Source organism: Notothenia rossii, assembly GCF_949606895.1.
Source record: "Notothenia rossii genome assembly, chromosome: 6".
NCBI classification, from domain to species: Eukaryota; Metazoa; Chordata; class Actinopteri; order Perciformes; family Nototheniidae; genus Notothenia; species Notothenia rossii.
This window is the reverse complement of record NC_136909.1, coordinates 84,105,657-84,119,465: the sequence shown is the minus strand read 5'-3', so window position 1 is coordinate 84,119,465 and position 13,809 is coordinate 84,105,657. Positions and strand designations below refer to the sequence as shown.

The following is a 13,809-nucleotide window of genomic DNA, read 5'->3' as shown; positions in this document are numbered from 1 at the left end:
ATCTAAGATTATATTTTTAGCTGTGAGCCTTAATGTAAAAACAATGATTTAACGGGTCAAATACCAGGACCCTGAGTCCTCTGTAACCCATTAGGCTTTGTATTTGACAGAAGATGGACTGATATGACAGGGATGCATACAAAAACAACTTGCTTTTTGATCATAAAAGCCCCCTTTCGGTCCATGTGAAGTGTCAGCAGTTTTTGTCAGAGTGGCACAACGGCATTTCTTCCCGCTCTGACCCTCTCATCCCTGCGTCATTTGTCGCTTCTCTCTGAAAGAATGAGAAAGGTGGCGGTAACTGGTATATATTATTAAAGTGCTCTGTGTGTTTCTGCGATAATGGAACAAAGTAGAAAAGTGTTGCCTCTTTCATGGTGCTATATCGAGACGTTTGTCACTTAAACTCTGAAACACAAATGCACACATTCAGACACTCTATAAAAAAGACTCCAACAAGTGAGGTACTCATGTAAGAAAGGAATTGTGGGCGATGTCTGCACACTTTGAACCACACATGCTAACACACACACATTTTCTGGCAGTTTTCTGCAGGAATCAGCACGTTGAACTAATCCATTAGCCCTTGCTGCCAGGAGAGTGGTGAACTTTCCTACAAGACCAAAAACTTTCCTCTTCTTTCTCATCATCTCTGCAAACATCCCTGCTTCTCTCTACAGCAGTGATTTAAAGGTTGGATGATGAGAGATGTGGGAAAGACATTGGGTGTGCAGAAATACAGATGATAGAGAACAAGAAAGAGATGAGAGCTACTTGTAATAGTCTTTCCATCCTTCAGCTTCCCTGTATTAACTCAAAGAAAGAACAGCAGAACAAATCTAGACAGATATAAATAAAGGAGGTAAAGAAATGTAGAGACGTAAAAAAATACGTTTTTTAACACCTTTTGTTTTTACATCACATCACATTATACATTACATGACATGTTAGACGCTTTTATCCAAGGGGACTTACATACTCAATACTGTGGACGATCCCCACTGGAGCAATCTGGGGTGAAGTGTCTCAGGGACATGGGGGTTTGAACCATACTTGTCAACCCTCCCGATTTTCGCGGGAGACTCCCGATTTCATTGCCCTCTCCCGGTTTCCTCCCGGGCTCATATTTCTCCCGCATTTCTCCCGATTTCTGACAAAATCAGATTTACACACGACTGTTTCCACTCGGACTTTAATACAGCTACACCATTGTTTGGTTTCCATGGTAACACGTCTCTTTAGTAGCGCGCGCAACTCAAAGTCTGAGAGGGTGAGGCCGTTATTCACAGAAAACAGAACAAGAATCGACAACTGCTCTACTCTCTGCTCACTCCTTTCCTGTAAAATACAGGTCCAGCCCACACATACTGTATGCTCCATCAAGGACGGTGCTACAGGCCGCAAGGCAGTGCACCTACAACTACAATAAGCATGTTAATGTTAATCTAACAGCTCCGGCGATCCACTAGCACCCCCCCCCCCCCCAATTTTGCATTTTGAAATGCTCCCGATTTCTGAGGTCTAAAGGTTGGCAAGTATGGTTTGAACCTGTGCCCCCCTGATCCCAACGCCAACGCACAACCCACTGCGCCACACTCCACACGATTGTGAGTGTGTGTGTGTTGTGTTAAACATGTTTAATGCTCTTCTCGCTGCATGCTCAGATGTCAATCCTCTTATAAACTAATGAGGGCTCTATATTTATCACATTTCTTTGGGGCTTTACTATTAACACTTAATTGAAAACATTCGGACAAGAATCAAATGAGTTAGCGGGATGCGAAAGGTTTCATTTGTAACGCACCTTTCACCCGGTGTTTTAGTGCATTTAAGTATATTTTTTCTATCTTCTATTAAATGAAAAAGAAGGATATGTTTTTAAGAGTTTAACCAGAACAAAAAAAAACAGGAGCGATTTTTTGGACATTTGTCTTAGAAAGGATTAGAACAAATAAAAGCTATAATGTCCATTTATGTTAGTTTTCTATATAAACTGACCCTTAAAACCTTTAAATGCATTTGTCATCTTGTTAACATTTATTTTTGCACTCTTAAAATCTTTTGTAGTAGGATTTATTTTTACTGATCTTTAAGATATAACTTCTTGAATGAAACTGAATATATAGTTGATTTCCAGTCAAACCCTGCCTGAGACCTTTTAATGAGAGCGTATAGCAGTGGCTCAGTCATGGATTGAACAATGCCCTTATTATCCGCCTTCGATCATGGACATGTACAAACGGGAGACATCGATTTCCTATGTGAACGTTGACAAAAAGACAAAAACTTAATTCACTGACTCAGCATTGAGAAGGCCATGTCAGTGAGTTTGCTTGTGCTCGATATCTCAATAGGAGTTTGTGTGTGTGTGTGTGTGTGTGTGTGTGTGTGTGTGTGTGTGTGTGTGTGTGTGTGTGTGTGTGTGTGTGTGTGTGTGTGTGTGTGTGTGTGTGTGTGTGTGTGTGTGTGTGTACATATCCGTATATAAATGGCTGTTTAAATCTGTGTCAATGTCCCTTGTGGTGGTGGCTGGGGGTTATAGTGCTGACCTTTGTCCTGTGCTAGGATTTCTGGGGGAAATAATTTAAATAGATAATAGATTTTTCAAAAATAGGGAAGTACATTTTCCAAAGTACAGGAATGCGATTAAAGAGTATAGTGTCAGTAATGTAAAGACCTTGAGCGTTTGATGTGTTTGATTAGATCTCTGGTAGAGGCAAGAACATTTGAAAGAAAGACAATTAAAATGACCAAATGGAAATTATCTGTGACCTAAAAAGAATAGGTGTTCTTAACTCTTAAGGTAAATGAGGTACAAGTCAGTCAAGTCACACACACTCTGTTGTGTCCTGTTGTGTACATTTTAAACGAGTTGGCTTTGTGAGACGAAGAGGCTCATTTCACAAGGCCTAACACTCTCTGTTGCTCTGAGGTTTACGATACAAAAGGCATCAATATTCATTATATCGGACCAAATTAAAAATGTACACGGACAAAGGCGAGGATGGACTGTTTTGATGGATTTTACTTTGAGAATATTAATTAGGACCTCTCCAGGTGTTTTGATGGTAGTGCTGAAGGGAATAAATTGGATGATTGACATTTATTTTCTCCTTAGTGTAATTCAATACTTCAACAATATACATAATCAACTTAATCAAATAAGCGGCTGGGATGAGGATCAGCACCTCCAAATCTGAGGCCATGGTTCTCAGCAGGAAACCGATGGACTGTCCACTCCAAGTAGGGAATGAGTCCTGACCCCAAGTGAAGGAGTTCAAGTATCTCTGGGTCTTGTTCTCGAGTGAGGGAACAATGGAGCGTGAGATGGGTCGGAGAATCGGAGCAGCGGGAGCGGTACTGCAGTCGCTTTACCGCAGGGACGTGCACAGGTACGGGACACAGTATGCCTGCGATGGTCAAACTACATTGAATTGTCCCCAGTTTTTCTTTAATAGTTACTAACATTAGATATTTTAATGAGATATCGACCGCAAAACAAAAAATGTCCCTGGTTTTCATTTTAAAAATCAAGTCACCGAATGCCTTAGCCTTAGCTTATTTTGTTATGAGATGATGATGTGAATTGCTCTTCAATTTAGTTAATGTAATAAACGTTTTGGTCTTATATATTTTTTCGGGGGGGAGGCCCTTTTTCCAGTTTAGAGCAATAGCCCCTCCAAATGTCTGCGCACGTCCCTGCTTTACCGCACCGTTGTGACGAAAAGGGAGCTGAGCCAGAAGGCAAAGCTCTCTGTCTACCGGGCCATTTCCGTTCCTACCCTCACCTATGGTCATGAAGGATGGGTCATGACCGAAAGAACGAGATCGAGGATACAAGCGGCCGAGATGGGTTTTCTCCGCAGGGTGGCTGGCGTCTCCCTTAGGGATAAGGTGAGAGGTCCAGTCATCCGGGAGGGACTCGGAGTTGAACCGCTCCTCCTTCGCGTCGAAAGGAGCCAGTTGAGGTGGTTAGGGCACCTAGTAAGGATGCCACCTGGGCGCCTCCCTAGGGAGGTGTTCCAGGCACGTCCAGCTGGGAGGAGACCGAGGAGTAGACCTAGAAACAGGTGGAGGGATTATATCTCTTCTCTGGCCTGGGAGCGCCTTGGGACCCCCCAGTCAGAGCTGGTTGATGTGGGGAAAGGAACGTTTGGGGCTCTCTGCTGAAACTGCTACCCCCGAGACCCGACCACGGATAAGGGGGAGAAGATGGATGGAAGGAACTTAATCAAATAAGTTTGTTTCTAATATATACATTGATTTTAAATGACTGAGCGTCACTAAAATATTAAGGTTAAAAACCATGGACCATGAAATAAGTATTTAAATAACAATTAAAGGGGAGATTTTGTTGACAGTGAACATGAAATCATAGATTTGCCGAACTCAATATTACCTATACTCTCAATTTGTGTTTGAAATGGTAGTGTAGATTGTTTTTATAGATGTTTTGGGGGACAAATTAACACAAACAAACTCATGCTTAACAAAAGAACAAGAAAACTCTCAATTCATATTTTAGAAAACTTCTTAAAACTCTCATTAGATATTATATTTTGGATAAACTGGTGTGATATATATATTTTTTCTTATCAATAGCTTACATGTTTTGTCTGTTGTGGACCTGAATATCAGCTGCAGCTTCCAAATAGAGTTCTGTTACTCAGATATTAACATGTGTATTTGTATTTTCCAATGAGTATTACATTTGTATGGGGTTCTAATGATGAGAATAATGTATGGATGAGAAGTTAGTTCATTGATGGTGTTCTGTTTTCATTTGTATATCAGCCACCATAATGACAGTAAATGACTTGATATGCTTTCCATGTCAGTGTCAAGTGTTAATATTCTCTTAAACAGACCATTTCCACCACATTTTATCCCCCATTATCTTTAATCAATGCCATTTCTCCCCCTGTCGACGTTCATTGGATCTTTTTGGATGAGCATATCCCCAATCACCCAAAACACCACATTAAAATTACACCGAGGTTTAATTATAATGATACCGCCTAATGGGGATCTCGTCAGTTCTGTCAGTGCAGCTAAATGAACCCAAATGAAATCACTTAAAATAATTACGAGTGTATCACTGAGGTGAATTAAGGACTTGTTTGGTGAAAGGGAAACATAACGTAAGCTGTTCTTTTCATCGCTTGTCTTTCAGGGATATCGATTAGGACGAAATCAATGAGACAGTTTGAACTCCAGCTGATTGTCTCAGTCAATCAGCTGGATTTAATCTGGGACTCATTTATTAGCCACTGGAAGTTGTTTATTACCTCTTCATCCTCTCATCATTTCATCCCGGAGGCTTCTTCCTCACCCCCCCCTCCTTCTATTCGTTCACTTATTCACTTCCCCCCTTGATCCTTTACTTTCTCACCTCCTCTCTTCTTTCGGCTAACTCAGACCTATCTCTATTAATCAGGGTATTAGGCAGGAAGATAGATTGAAGGGAAATCAGCTTTCCATAGACCGAGTTAATTCTCTCCCTCTATCACACCATCACTCTTCTCTCACATTTCTCCCCTCCCCCATTCTCGTCTTCCCTCCATCTTCTCCCATCTACCTTCATTTTATCCCATCGTTATAATTCTACTTGTCTCTCCTTCTGTATCACTTCATCTTGATTTGATCCTCTTTCTTTCCGCACCTGTGACAGACTCCTTTCAGAGTTGTTTTAGCAAAGTTAATAAACGCCCACAGCTCCTGACTCTTATTTTCCAAAAGACGGAGAGCTGGAGAGACTCCTTGAAAAGCTTAAAGCTCAAATCTGCATGCTAACAGTAAAGTGAAGTAAAGTGTTTAAAAATGAACACACAGTGAACAGCTGAGGTATAGTCACTCTAAATTAAACTTAAGAGGGTAACTTAAGTCATAACTAATTATCCGGAAAAGGTACCAAATTCTGTGGTGATTTACCAAATAGCAGAAGAGAAAATTCACTCAAAACCACAAATGTCAGACTTGTTGTGAAGATAGAGACTCCAAAGTGATGCTGTGTCTCCAGTCACTTACTTAGTAACTTATATTAGACCCTCCAGAAAACGCGGGCAAAAATCCTTGATTATGCGATTAAACATGCGGGGGTTTTATGTGATTTTATGCGGTGAAATTGCGGGAAGTTGTGGGAAGTTGCGAAATATGCTAAATATGCGGGGGAAAAGAATAACAATTTTTTTTAAATATTGGGCTGTCTTATTTATTCTCTCTCACACACAACCTGCCACTAACGTTAAACCCCTTTACTATTCAATTAAACAATGTTTATTTATTAGGCTATTTTAATCTCACACACACACACACCCCTCACACACACACACACACACACACACACACTTCTCCGCCTCCTCATTCTGTTTTCATTTACTCGTTCGTTATCTGCAGCTTCAATCTTGTAGGCTACTCACTTCGTTTCTTGTAGCCCTCGAAAGCGTTTTGGAGGTTGATGCCTCGGTGAATGTGGGTTGTTTGGCTTTCTTGTCCGCAGCAGCAGAAAGCATTTTCGAATGTTTGAATGAAACAAAGTGGGTCGTCACCGTCGATTTTCTCTTATGCTCCAACACACAGTTGCACGGGCTGCAGAATAGTTTCCCCCCACTTTTTGCCCGGTCTTTAGTAGAAATGTTCGTCGGTAAATGAGATGGATTAGATTTTTTCATCTTGGTGTTTTCTCTATCGTGTGAGCTCCACACGTTCACTCTATACAGTGTTGTTTACATTCTGTGATGCGCGAGCTGATGACGTCACGTCAAGACGAGTTAACTTTTTTTTTTCTCAACTTTGTGTGGAAAAATGCGGGGATTATGCAGCCTTTTGAAAAATATGCGGCCTTTTAAAAATCTGCGCCATTTTGCTGATTATGCGGTAAATTCTGCGATCGCAGAATCGCGTTTTTCTGGAGGGTCTATTATATGTCCTGTTTTTAGTGCTTAAGAGCGTCCCAATATGAAGTATGGCAAAGTGCACTATGGGTCCCAGATGGCGCACTACTTAAATAACTAACTAACGGTCAAAAAGGTAAATGTGGAACCAAACAAATCTCATCTTCAATCACCACTACTTGTTTTGGCTTGGCTTTTTTCAATATCAAATCTGCGTGCCATTATACTTGTTTCAAAAAGAAGCAACACTTAATTGTATTGGGTTAACTAAGCAGTGTGTAATAATTCCTCACTACTACATACAATCGCTGCTAACAGAGGGGGTTATCACTTTCAATGAGGGCCACAGCAGCCTTGTGAGACAACACTTCCTGTTCGAAATTCAAAGATTATGCAAGTCTTTACAATCAAAACATTGACCTGCTGATGACGCTACAGGAGAAGTCAGGAGATCAACAAAGTTAGTGGGATTTGTTGTCTGGAAACAATGTATATCTCTTCCAGTTGTTTTTATTAAATCGTCAAAAAGTTGTCAAGATATGCCGACAAAAGCCCAACCTCGAAACCTGCTTGTGGCAATTTTAAATGATTTGAAAGATCCGATTGTATAGAAGACCAAATTAGTAGAACAACAAACAGACCTACAAACATTGCGTTGAAAACAGGCGTCTCTCCAACCCCAAGGAAATGAACGTAATCTAATAATGCTAAAACACCACTCAGACAAATCATCTACGTGAAGGGATCTATTTTTGCCTGATTAGATCATATAAAAGGGAAAAATGAATGAAAGGATTCATCAGTGGCTCTATGGAAAATTACAAAATGAAAATGGACTTTTGTGTTCCTTTGTTCGTGTGATAAAGCCGGCCTGATTGGAAAGAGGCTCAGAGAATTAACATGTCATTATGCATGCACTACACGTAGACTGGGTGTCAAACATGTAATGTATCTGCATCGCATTAAAAAGCCTTAGATGGGAAAGTTTAAAAGAGATTTATGGACTGAAGCTCTCTGACCTACCTGTGGTGATTCTTAATGCGAATCAGTAATTGCTTGACGTTATCTCAACTGCAGGATTAGGCAACTAATAAAGATTAAACATGATTGAATTCCAACAGATTCATAATTTAGTATAAAATCAGCAGTTTTAAACTAAACACATTGTTGGACATTTTCATTTGTATTCCTGCAATTTGTCTATTTCACTACTTTTTGTCTTTTACTTTCATGCTAACATTTTCATTTACTCAGGAGTCATGAACAAGTGTTTTTATGTCGGGATGAAGGTTTGTTTTATGTTCCAAAATAATAACATTTGTGTTTATATATATGTTTTTCTGAAAGAAAATATTCATTGTCCCTTTCAAAGTATAGCGTCGCGGCCCTCTGGGGTCAATTTAGCTAAATTATTCAAGATTTTTGTCTTTTTTAACGAAGATATTAGGTTTGATTCTGTGTAAATGAGGTCTATTTACCATCAAAGAAATCTAAAAGAGTATGACTTTTGGTACTTCATCAGATTAAAGTTGGCTTGGAAGGTGTAACACAGATTTTGGAAATTATTATATGAAATGCTTTATAAACAGTCAAACTGGAGGAAGTATATTTTATGTTGCATTGTTGAAGGAGCATGGCCGGCGCCAGGATTTTTTTGCTGCAGTAGTTTAGCAGTTGCTATATGACAGCATGGCGTTGCTAGTTAATTTTCAAAATAAATAAAAAAACAATAGAGAGGCGAAGTCCCTCCCCTTCCGGGAGCCTCCATGGGACCCCGGAAGCGAAAAATTATACATTGAATTCAATGGAGAGAGAAAACGTATCTTTTGATCCCGTTTGAATTGTGCCACGAATGACACATATGATGTTTGTCAATTTAAAAGAACATTTTGCAAGTCAAAAAAATAAAAATGTGTCGTAAAACTGTGAAGTAACACATTTTTTTATGTTAAGCCGCTCAGTGAACTACATGTCTCTGGTCCCGCACAATACGCGTCACCAACACAAAGATGACCGTCACGTTGGAACATTTCACCTCATTCTTTCAGAATGAGAATACAAGTATAAAACGAGGTGAAAATCACTACAAGTCTGGGCCCGTTGAGAGCTGTACATACACGAAAGGGGAGTTAGTCGGTTCTGTAAGAGCCAGCATGCGGGACCGGCTTTACAAGGTTTCGGTGAGTAACATGAGTGCAATGTTTAACGTTAATGTCAGTCAATACACAAGTTATTGAGCCGTTTCCGCTCTACATCCTGAACTCCTCCCTTCGATGCAATGCACTTCCGTTTTGGCGGACTGGGTTTGTTTTGCTAGCTAGCTCCGTTGTGCCGACAAAACACTGATATCGCAGAGACAAAGAGGATATAACAATTACAACATGAAGAAAAGTGTTTCGGGAACTACGTGTGCGGTAGTTGGTTGCAATCACTCGAGAAAGCACCTGAACGAGTGGTTAGATAGAGTGCTACGACCACAAACCAGCACCCAGCACCCAGCCATGTTGTTCATTAAATACAGATAAACACAACAAATACTGCATGCATTGTATTTTTTAATATTATATATGAATATTTTCATAGTGATGTAATTGTGTGGGCTGCTTTTATATTTTAATTTGTAATACCTGTTAGGATTAAACATGTGATCTTTCTTGTTGAAGCCATTTATTTAGTTTCCTCTCAACAATTAATTAATTCAGTGTTATTTATGTACAGTATGAGCTTAATATGAATGATGAACTGTGTTAAAAGAAATTGTAGCACTCTAAGGAACATATGAAATGCAATAATGCAATAACAGTGCAATAATGAAATTAAATTACATCAAACTTTATTTTCACTCAAACAGTACAGGCACATATGATATATTGCACAGCATAAAGAGATCATGTAAATTGTGCATTATGTAAACAACAGACAACTGTTGGCTCCTGTGGGCATGACCTAAATAAGGCAGTTTATTTTGGTTTTATGCTGGGCCACGTCGTCATGTTATCCTCCCAGTTTTGCACTGAATTCGGGTGGGGGAGAGTAACGCCATCTCCAGTCAAAGAAGTAGAATCGTGTTCCCAAGCTAGCATCACTGTTAGCATCGAAATCGCTGTGTTTACACCAGTGCCCGTCTGACTGTTTACATCGGTTTACACCGACAGACGCTGTGCAAAAGACTTCCGGCGGAAATGAAGTGCATTTGTGTAGTGTCATGGCGCTACCCGTGTTTTGGCGCGTAAACTTGTCTATAAGGAGGGGAATGAAAAAGAAGATGATGAACCACAGACCCGGCATATAATGACTGCAGTGTGCAGGGCTGTGTTAATTTATGTTACTGTTATCAATAGCATTAGTTGACTGAGAAAACCGTCAAGAAAAAAAGTTTAGCGATGTTACGAGTCGACTAGCATAATATGAACCACGGCTGTGATTGACAACCTGGACAGCCAGTCAGAAGCTAGAATGCCAACCTAGAGAGCCAATCAGAACCTAGAACGGGTGTACTGTATACGGGTGTGTATGCTGTGGATAACATTAGTGTTCACAAGAACAAGGTATACTCCCGTGTTTTGTTTTAGTTGCTCTTCAGATTGAAGCGGCCAGTTTTATATCGACTATATGTGTGATCTCCTTTTTACATCTCGTTGTGTCATTTGAGTTTATTTGCTGTGTGTAGATTCAAGGATTTTGGTTATCTTGTCAATTTGTTTGGTTATCTAGGCACAGCTGTGTGTGACTCCCTCTGGTACACTGGTATGTATTTTCCTAATGTAGAGAGCATTGATTAATTCATAAACTACAAACTGAGTCTAGATCCTGACCAAATCCTTTTTTGTTGATCAAATGTTTTTCAAAAATGTAATACACATTTAAAAAAAAAATACAATGTACAATCACAACCAATACAACACAAATTACAAAAACTTCAGAAAAAACAAACAATAACAACAATCGGACAAGAGGACAAAACAATGGAAAAATAAACCCTCCCACCCCCAGATCTGGACCATCCTTGTATTGCTCATTCAATCTATAGCATGTTAACAAACATGGTACTTACTTTATTTGTACAGATCTACATGGGAGAGGATGGCGCGATGCAGAGCGCTGTCTGTGGTTGTGCACGGGGGATGTACAAATGTAGCCACGCTGCAGCATTGGCAATATTTTCCATGTGGCAGATCAGCTCCACAGAAGTTGAGTGCCAGTGGAGGAAGCCTGGAGGAAGGAACTTCAAAAGTAGTCCAGCCGGTGTCTCAACTCTACCAACAGCAAGAGGAGACATACAACCCACTGGCCAGAGACATCGCCACTGAGGAAGTAGACTGGTTTAGGTCTGCACTGAGGGGCGCAGCGTGGCATGGCATGGCTTTTGTCACCTGAGCCAGAGCTGCAGCCTCAACATCAGGCCATTTTCAACGTGCCGGAGCTGGTGAAGGAGCATGGGGGTCGGGGGCTTGAGGCAATTCTTGCCTCAATGCGACTGAGCAGAGACCATTAAGCTGCCATCCAGACAGCCACCGTAGGACAGCAGACAAATCCTCAGTGGCAGTTACACAGGCAGGGCAGGTTGACAGCCAGCAATTTTGGTGCTGTGCTGAGGTCGGGACTTTCATCCACTCCATGCGCGTCCCTCATGAAGAGGGTGCTTGGGGGGTACAATTTAGACGGAGTCATGGCTGTCAACTGGGGAGTTGTAAACAAGGTGTGTTTGGCCTTTTAAGTGTGACACATATGTAGTGATAAATGCTTCACCTGACCACTGTTCCTAAATTAAAAAAGTTTTCTGCATCGTCAGTCATTTTTTCCAAATAATTACCAATATTTCACAAATTCTTCATGTCAACTTAAGAGCACAGCTGTATGTTTAGTGTCAGCTTTGCTTGGTTCATCTTACTGGGGGGCAGCTACATGGATGTCGGTGCAGTCCACAATCATTTTGCAGTTGAAGGCAGAATGAATTTATTATTGACTCAGAATGAAGCACAACTTCATGTCATACAATACATTGACTTTATTTGTAATTGTGTAAAAAAATAAAGCATTTATTAGCAAGCAGGACCTGCAGGAACAGAGAACGGTGATGGATGGAGCTGGGAAGAGAGAAGAATAAAGAAAACAGATCAACTTTATTATCGGATATTAATTCAATTTCAAAACAAGTTGCCGCTCCTACAGTTTTCTAGTATGTAAAGATGATTTCACATGACCTATGCAAAATATCACACTCAATACATGTGTCTCTCTGGGGGGTGCATTGTGCCTTTGATGTATATAAATAATATACCATAACCAAATACTATTACGTACAGTGGAAATCAGGTTGCCAGAGCAGGTCAGTGTGCATGTTCCTCAGGGTCTCAGCAGTTACAGGTGAGGTAAAGACAATAAGAGAAAAAGGTCAGTAACAACACTTTAAAGTAACAACACTGAATAATGATCTATTTTAATAATTTTCTCTCAGTAATCAGTCAACTACTGTCTTTCCAACAAACAGCTTGACTCACCCTCACTGTCATCACAATGACACATGTCCAGAAGCATGTCATGCAAAGCTCCCTGCCTGCCTGCCTTCCTTCGAATCTCCCTGAACTGCTTCCTTAGCACCCGGTGGAGGGCGCAGTAGGCTACTCTTCAAATGTTTCACGAAATACTTACCATGATGACTACTCTTACTGTTTAACATTTTGGTGTACTTCATGTAATAAAATAATAACTTCATGGTAAGGCTACTAAAAATGACAAGGCTAAGTAATGTAATGCTAACTAACGTGCTCGCTACTCGTCGCTACAAGCTAGGTAGCTAACTTGACTATGTTCCATGCACAACATGTATATTACCTATGATATTACCTGATATGTCTGATCCAGCGACTCCTGGTCCTTTCATAAGACGGGAAGCGATAGAACGAGCAAGTGGTATGATCACTTTTGTGATTACAACATGGTACAAAAGCACACAGGCATCTTGTAAAAGTGAATTTATTGGAACAATCTCTTATATTTATTGGAGGGAATAAATCAGTTATGAAATCTTCTTTTTCGCTTTAATTACGAGTCGCAACCACTTGGAGCATTATCGCCTGTGACATCACATGCGCGACCCAGAATGGGATTTGGGATTTGTAGTCTTTGTAGTCGCATATTTTTTATAGTCTTATATTTCAACAGTTTTACGACAAAATGTGACTTTTTTGACATGGAAATGATTGTTTAAGATTGACAAACATCATATGTGTAGTTCGTGGCACAATTCAAACGGGATCAAAAGATACGTTTTCTCTCTCCATTGAATTCAATGTATAATTTTTCGCTTCCGGGGTCCCATGGACCGGAAGTAGATGGGCGTGACTTCGCCTCTCTATACCAGTTGGCCAAGCACGAGCCTGTTCATATTGTAGCGTTCACCGCTATTCAAAATCACAGATCACGAGCCTTCAATGTCGAAAACGTTCTCTTTATTTTCTGGTATTGACGGCCACAGCCACGCCTTACAGAACCAATCAATAGTATAACACTCATTATGACTTTTCCCCACACTCGTAGACAACTCCTACCGTCTCGTAATCCCTCAACACACACACATCGAAAACGCACACACACACACCTGGAAGGGGCGGTCTCTCCCTAACTCCCACCAACAACATTGCCTAAATAACCTTTCCAAATGTACTAAACTGTGCACATCTGATAACTGACAAAACTTGGACACGCTACAATATTATCATTAATATTGGCATTAAAACATTCCTTTGACACTTATAACATTACTTTGCAAGGAAAGCACAACCAAAATAAATTTCTAAAAGCAGATTTTGAACACTGTTTCTGTGCTCCTACAATATTTTTGTATAATACCATTACACCCTAAGCGTACAAGTACACAATAGCGATCGATCACTGTTTCAACTGGCATGCTGTG

General features: G+C 40.4%; 1 long non-coding RNA gene across 1 annotated transcript; it reads right to left on the bottom strand.

The window, feature by feature from the left end:
- Nucleotides 1-11,877: 11,877 nt before the first annotated feature.
- LOC307045466 lies at nucleotides 11,878-13,130 on the bottom strand. The gene is made up of 2 exons (XR_013809928.1): nucleotides 12,198-13,130; nucleotides 11,878-11,980 (listed from the first exon to the last, which is right to left on the bottom strand). It is a non-coding gene; the product is annotated as an uncharacterized lncRNA (long non-coding RNA).
- Nucleotides 13,131-13,809: the final 679 nt, after the last annotated feature.